This window comes from Loxodonta africana, chromosome 9, assembly GCF_030014295.1.
Source record: "Loxodonta africana isolate mLoxAfr1 chromosome 9, mLoxAfr1.hap2, whole genome shotgun sequence".
In the NCBI taxonomy this organism is placed as follows: Eukaryota; Metazoa; Chordata; class Mammalia; order Proboscidea; family Elephantidae; genus Loxodonta; species Loxodonta africana.
The window spans coordinates 97,952,820-97,961,075 of NC_087350.1; positions in this window are offsets into that span (position 1 = coordinate 97,952,820).

Here is an 8,256-nt window from a genome sequence, read left to right on the forward strand (position 1 = left end):
CAGAAAATTCTATTGGACGGTACTGACCTGGAAAGATCATTGGTACAGATGTTGTTGTTAGTTGCTGTTGAGCAGATTCTGACTCACGGCAACCCCATGTATTAGAGAGTAGAACTCTTCTACAGGGTTTTCTTGGCTGTAATCTAATGGAAGCAGACCTCCAGGCCTATCTTCTGAGGTACCACCACCCTTTAGGTTAGTGATTGAGAGCAAACCATTTGCACTACCTAGGAACCTAGGAACATTTTGGCATAAATGATGTTGTTGTTAGTTGACGTAGAGTCTATTCTCACTCGTGGTGACCCCGTGTGTGCAGAGTGGAACTGCTCCATAGGGTTTTCAAGGCTGTGTCTTTTAGGAAGCCAATTGCCAGGCATGTCTTGCAAGGCTTCTGGGTGAGTTTGAACTGCTAACCTTTTGGCTAGTAGTTGAATGCTTAACTGTTTGTGCCACTAAGGGACTTCCTTGGTACAGATGGCGTTAAAATAAAGTTTTATATATCATTAAGAAACTATTCTTGTAAGCACATGAGGATAACAATGATAATAACATCATCTTGGAGAATAACTGTTAGGTAAAACCGTTGCTGTGGAGTAGATTCCGACTCATGGCAACCCCGTGAGTCGAACTCCAAGTAGAACTGTGCTCCATAAAGTTTTCAATGGCTGATTTTTTCAGAAGTAGATCACCAAGCCTTTCTTACGAGACACCTCTGGGTGGACTTAAACTTTCAACCTTTTGGGTAGCAGCTGAGAACACTGACCCTTTGTACCATTCAGGGCTCCAGCTCTTAATATATACTTGGCCCTCCATATTCGTGGCTTCTGCATCTCCGGATTCAACCAACAGCAGTTTGAAAATATTTTTTTTAATAAAAAAAAATTCCAGAAAGTTCCAAAAAGCAAAACTGGAATTTGCCACATGCCAAGCACTATGCTGAATCCATGTGAGTGAAGTGATGTGTAGGCGTACCTGCTGTAGCCTCCCATCACTTCACAGATTCTCAGCCTGTCTCCAGCACTCATCATCATCTAAGCATTGCTCGCCTCACATCTGACATGTACTATGTAGTTATGCCTACAATGGTTGCAACCATACTGAATATACACAAATTTTTTTTCTTGTCATAATCCCCTAAGCAATATAGTACAACTATTTACATAGCATTTACATTGTATTAGGTATTATAATTAACCTAGAGATGATTTAAAGTATACAGAGGATGTAGGTAGGCTATATGCAAAGACTATGCCATTTTATATAAGGGACTTGAGTAGCCTCGGATTTCTGTATCTGCAGGTGTCATGGAACCAATCCTCATTGGATACTGGGGGAAGACTGTAAATATCATTAATTGCTGTCTCCATCTGGGATCAGCAAGTCATACTGTCCTCCTCTTGCACCAGGGCTTAAGGGAGAGTGTAGGGCCCTTCTTAAGTTTTAATGTGCTGTAGGAACCACCTGGGGCTCTTATTAAAATGCAGATTCTGGCTCAGTAGATTTGGGTGGGGCCTGAGATTGTGCATTTATAATGCCATAACGCTGCTGGACCTCAATGGTGCTGATGATGCATCTGGCCCATGAACAAAATTGTGTGTAGAAACTGTGAATTGTCAACTCAGGCTGTTGAGATAAAGAAAGGTGGATGAGTCTGTTGTGCTACCTGGTGTGTTTTTCTCATGCATCTAAAAACTACCGAGATTTGGAGAATGAAGTCAACTAAGGGGGAGTATTAAAGAGTCCTGGTGGCACAATGGCTAAGAGCTACAGCTGCTGACCAAAAGGTTGGGAGTTCAAATTCACCAGCTGCTCCTTAGAAACCCTATCAGGCAGTTCTACTCTGTCCTAAGGGCTGGTGAGAGTCAGAATCGACTCGGTGGCACCTGGTTTATTTTTTAATTGGTGCCACAATGGTTAAGTGCTTGGCTGCTAACCAAAAGGTTGGCAGTTTGAACCAACCAGTGGCTCCATGGGAGAAAAGACCTGGCAATCTGCTCCCGTAAAGATTACAGCCTAGGAAACCCTATGGGGCAGTTCTCTGTATATAGGGTTGCTATGAATCAGAATTGACTCGATGGCACACAACAACCGAACCCAAAAAACCAAACCTGTTGCCATCAATTCTGACTCAAAGCGACCCTATAGGACAGAGTAGAACTGCCACCATAAGGTTTCCAAAGCTACAAATCTTTGCAGAAGCACACTGCCACATCTTTCTCCTGTGGAGTGACCGGTGGGGTTCAAACCACTGACCTTTGGTTAGCAGTCAAGCACTTAATCACTGCCACTAGGCCTCTTTAACAATAAAAACAAGGGAGGGTAGAGTCTATTTGGGAGAGCAGCACCAAGTGGGATGATAAGGGTCAAAGGATAGGGAAATTACAGGTGAAAAAGAGAACTTGTGGTCTTTGGGACTTACCTGCAGAACATATTTAGACACAGGAAAGTGGATTTCAGTTCCTCTCAAGGAACTTTAATCTCTTTGGACCTTGCTTGAAATGCTGGAATAGATGAGAAAAAGATCAAACAAGAGGCAGGAAATCATGGCGGACTTTGCAACAAATCATTAACTCCTCTTTCCTTTAGCAAAAGTAATGTGATGAGCTAGAAAAAGCAGCAACTCACAGTGTCAGCTGTGTGGGGTGAACCTACCCAAACCATCTGACTCAGTTTTCTGAGCAATAAAATGCAAATAATAATAACAATACCTAAAACAAATACAGCAAATGATTAATTGTAGAATTCATGTGGTAGGTATGTGGGTGTTCACTAAACAATTCTGTCAGCGTCCCTGTATGTTTGAAAATCTTCAGAATAACATGTTTAATAATAATAATAATAATAGTGCTTCCTACCTTTCAATTTCCATAAGGCTGAAATGAGATAAATTAGAACACAGTAGATGTGTCTGGGAAACCTTGTACTGGTTAAGAGCTACGGCTGCTAATCAAAGGATCGGCAGTTCGAATCTGCCTGGTGCTCCTTGGAAACTCTATGGGGCCATTCTACTCTGTCCTATAGGGTCGCTATGAGCCGGAACCAACTCGACGGCACTGGGTTTCTGGGTTTAGATGTGTCTGAATAACACGAGCATGGTCTGAACAGTGTTTACTCTCTGAGGGACTTTCTCTTAGCAGTTTTAGACATTATTTTATGAGCATAAATACACATAAAATATCTCTGGAAGGATGCCCAAGAAAATAACATTGGTTTCCCCTGGGGAGGAGGAACTTTGTGGCTAGATGACAAGAATGGAAGGGGAACTCTTCACTGTATTCACTTTTGAAACTTTTGAATATCAGATCATGTGTATGTATTACCTATTCCAAAATAAACAAAATCTAATGAGAGCAAACATAGCTCTCTCAAAATCTAATAGTCTCTCCCTTCTTTTCCAGGTAGTATATTTGTTAAGTTGCGGAATGCGCCATGCCTGGCCCTTAGTTAGCAAAGAAGCCAATGTCCAGGTTCAGGTAGTGCGACATGGTGCTGCTGGACCAACTGGTCAGCATCCAGCTGGCTCGCTCTATCTAAGGGCTTTTTAGATGTAGGCCAAGGACTGCATTTTCCATTCCTGCTTTCCAGACAAGCCTGGGCTCAGGAAGTAACTAGATTGGGTATCTCAGAAGGAGAGATGTTCAGAAGCAATCTGGAGGTCTAGGAGGCCCCACTGCTGGGTTTGCATTAAAGGAGGTAGATGCAGGGATAGGGAATGAAGAGCTACACCCCATGATGAGGGACGTTGTTTATTGCTAGGTGCCAATGAGTTGATTCCAACTCATACTGACCTAATATGACAGAGTAGAACTGCCCATAGGATTTTCTAGGCTGTAATCTTTATAGGAGAAGATCACCAGGTCTTTTCTCCGATGGAGTCACCAGGTGGGCTCAAACCACCAACCTTCCAGTTAGCATCCAAGTGCTTAACCACTGTACCACCAGAGCTCTTCTTGATGGGGTATCCAAACCCAAAAACCAAACTCATTGCCACTGAGTAGATTCTGGCTCATAGCGACCCTATAGGACAAAGTAGAACAGCCCCATAAGGTTTCCAGGGAGTGGTTGGTGGTTTCAAACTGCTGACCCTTTGGTTAGCAGCTGACCTCTTAACCACTGTGCCCCCAGGGCTCCTTTGACGAGGCACAGTCCTGTGTAACTGATATTTTATGTGTTCCATATATATAAACGTTACAGTTTACATAGTGTTGATAAACATTTGGGAGGTAAGTGGGGTTAGGACACTGTCTTGCTTTGCTGAAGAGGAAACCCTGCTGTTTTCTGAAATCCATCCTAGCATCTGAGCTGAGGCCATGCTTTGCATGGGCTGCACCTAGCCAGTGACCAAGAACAGCAAGGATATTAAGGTAGGCTCATTCCTGGGGGACACGGGACCCCTCTCATGGTTTGCACGCTTCCCAGTGGAGTTGCTGAGCTTTTCTTGGAAGTGCTCTGCAAGTTAAGATGCTTCCACTCAACCTTCCTTCCTTGTCTCTCTCCAACATTTGGGATCAGGCCTGCTTTGCAGTCTGATTTTTACCAGAATAAGGTTCTTGCCTTTCACTGGTCTAGAATGAGCAGGTATGGCACGTAGTTTTCCACACGAGCAAAGCTTTATTGAAGAGGCTTGCAAGCAGAGGTGAGGAGGGCCTAGAACAATGCTTACTCTCATCTCACAGGACAAAAGACGGGCCCAAGGGTTTTTTTTTTTTTATTGTGCTTTAACTGAAAGTTTACAAATCCGGTCAGTCTCTCATACAAAAATTAACATGCACCTTTCTGTACACTCCTAATTGCTCACCCTCTGATGAGATAGCACAGTACTTCCCCCTCCTCTCTCTCCTCGTGTACATTCAGGTAGCTTCTGGACACCTCTGCCCTTTTATCTCTCCTCCAGACAGGCGATGGCAAGATAGTCTCATGTGTCTACTTGATCCAAGAAGCTTGTTCTTCACCAGTCTCATTTTCCATCCCCTATTCGAGTCCAATCCCTGTCTGAGGAGTTGACTTTGGGAATGATTTCTGCCCTGGGGTAACAGAAGGTCTGGGGTCCATGGCCTCCGGGGTTCCTCCAGTCCCAGTCTGACCATTAAGTCTGGTCTTTTTATGAGATTTTGGGGCCTGCATCTCACTGCTCTCTTGCTCCCTCAGGGCTTTCTCTGTTGAGTTCCCTGTCAGGACAGTCATCAGTTGTGGCTAGGTACCATCTAGGTCTTCTGGTCTCAGGCTGATGTAGTCAGGCCTGAGTTTTAAAAGTTCTTGGATGGGAAAAGATTCATGTTTATTCATACGCACAGGTGGGGATATATTAAGTAAGGTGCGCGTGCAGCAGCTTTCCAAGATGGCTCTTGCCCCGGATGCCTCTGGGATTCGTAGCAGGACTTATTAGTCTGGAGAGTCTCCCGCTCTCCAGGTTCAATTCCCCAGCTGGGGCTGTAGCCCCTCACTGCCCCTGGTGGAAGGTCACACAGCGATCACAGGTGGATGTTCTGTGCATGTCCCCAGGCCTGGTTTTCTCCACTGCCCCTGGTGGAAGGTCACACAGCGATCACAGGTGGATGTTCTGTGCATGTCCCCAGGCCTGGTTTTCTCCAGCTGCTTCTGAAAGGCAACTTTAAAAAAGTTTGTGGTCTATTTTTAGATTCCCTGCCCCATTTTTCTGGGGAATGGCTTTGTTTCTGTGCCCTGGCCCGTTTCTTGTTACTTTGCAGATTTTGGGGTCCCTCTGTTCTCTGTCTTATTAAGTCTCTAGGTTCCACACTCAACCCCCTATTAACTCCCTTACAATATAGTTTGTTTCTCTTTTACTTGCTTCTCCTCTAACCACACGAGTCTCTTCGCTATTCTCAAACAGGCACCCTCCGATCTCAGGGACTTTTCTCCTTGTCTTATGATAGTTCTCCCAGCCTCTCCTGGCTCCCTCTCATTTTCTCTTACATTCATTTCCTCTAATGAATTTCCTGCAAGTTTAATTTCCTTTTGGCATCAGGCATAGATCTGGGTGATTCCAGACTGTGCTTTCCATCAATGCACAGTATTGTCTTTCTTTTTATGAAGTTCATTTCAACTTGAGTCACTAGATGGTCACGTCTTTTTTTCTATCCACTTGTCATTTTTAACATCTTAATGATAAAAAAAAATCTGTGATTCTGTCTGGCATATAACATAGACATAGAAATGAAAATTCTTTTATCTTGTCAAAATATACAGATATGCTTCGTATTACATTACATAAACTCATATAAGGTTCAGTTTTACAAAGGTTTCTGTTTAATATATATGCAGACTATGGGTTTTTTGTTTGTTTCCTTAATAATTTGTCCCCTCCCATTCTTCATTTCCACTTTTGGTGTCCTTCTGTTGGGGTTTGTAATTGTGCTGGCCAGCCTGGGGTCCTTAAGAATTTGTGCAGGCCAGAGAACTACCATTGTCAGGTAGGCCTTGTTTTTTGGCATGGAATATGCTGGTCTAAAGGAAGAGGCTGTTTAAGTCTACGGAAATAGTGTCACCAGGAGAATGGGTACATTGTAAGCTGTGATCAGAATACCATATAATGTATGGTGTGGAGGAACCAGAAGGCTCATTCTTCTAGGCTCTTCCTGGAATTGCCTGGCAGCAACTTGGCTGGCTGTGTGCAACAGTTCCCAGGATTCCATCCTGGGAGTTTACTCTGCCTGAATAGACTGTTTCATCAGAAAGAAACCAAGTATCCCTTGGCGGCCAGTATTCTAAGAGTGGTTTTCCCTAAAGTGATGCACGGAAGAAGAGTTGCAGAGTAAGGGTAAAAAACCCTGTTGCCTTCAAGTCGATTCTGACCCAAAGCAGCCCTAAAGGACAGAGCAGAACTGCCTCATAGGGTTTCCAAGGAGGGTGGGGAGGATTTTGAGGCAACTTGGAAACGCTGAATAAGCCAAGTTGTGTGAAAGTAACCCTTACAGGCAGTGAACTAAAAAAAAAAAACCGGTTGTCATGAGTGATTGTGACTCATAGCGACCTTATAGGACTAATGCTTAATTATGCTCATATTCCAGGGGAGACAGAGTAGAAGAGTGCCAAAGCAGGAAGGAAAGTGAGCAGCAGCACTTGACTTCGTGAAGAATGTCTTCAAGGAGCTGTATATGCAAGGACTTGTGAGTAGCTTGTCTTGATCATTCAGTGTGCATGTGTGTATTAAAGAATCAGTACCTTACACACACACCCACATTATTGCCTTGCCCCTTTTCAGCAGACTCTCCAGACACTAACTATATTGTGGGCTCTTCGAGAGCAGGGGCCATGAATTTCACTTCCTGGAGCCCTGGTGGTGTCGTGGTTAAGAGCTCAGCTGCTAATCAAAAGGTCGGCAGTTCAAATCCACCAGCCGCTCCTCGGAAACCCTATGGGGCAGTTCTACTCTGTTCTGTAGGGTCTTTATATGAATTCGGTTTTCTTTGTGTGTGCCCCCAGTGGTGTCAACCACAGAGCTACATGCATGGCAAAGCCTCCTTGAATTATTCCTTTGAGCGTTATGGAAAATGGGTTCTTGGGCACCCTGGCAATGTGCACTTCACTAACTGATTTGCATGCCCAAGAGCACAAAATTTCCCTCCACCAATCTCTACTTCAACTCCAGCAGTCTTCCTTCCTCTCCACACATTTTGAGGGCTCTACCTAATAGTCCAGAGTCTCTGGGTGGTACAAACAATTAACAAGCTTGGCTGCTACCTGATAGGCTGGAGGTTTCAGTCTGCCTAGTGGCACCTCAGAAAAAAGGCCTAGCAATCTACTTTTGAGAAGTGAGCCGTTGAAAACCCTATGGAGTATAGTTCTACTCTGACACACATGGGGTCACAGTGAGTCAACATTGATTCAAAGGCAACTGGTTTTTTATGGTTTTTACCTAACAATCCAGTTCTAAGACAGGTCTTTGACTAAGCACATGGTTTGTTGTTGCAACAGCTAATACCAAATTAACTCCCTATGGCAATTAGCTATTTCCTCAGAGGCCTGGGAATCAACTGTAAACACGAGGTACAGGGGTGAGTGAGGTGGGGGGGAAAAGGCCGTCAGGGAAACTGCTCTTGCTGATGGCTGAAGATAGTCCCTGCAGACACAAGGGAAGGAGTCACAAGAAAAGGATGCCCAAGGGGCTTCTGCTTTTTCTCAGATTTAAGTCTGCAGGATTTCCTACCCATTTAGGGGATTGGTTGTGGGCTAGAAATCCTAGAGACCGGCAGGAAATCTCAAATGAAGTTCATAATGGTAATATAGGGTCCATTG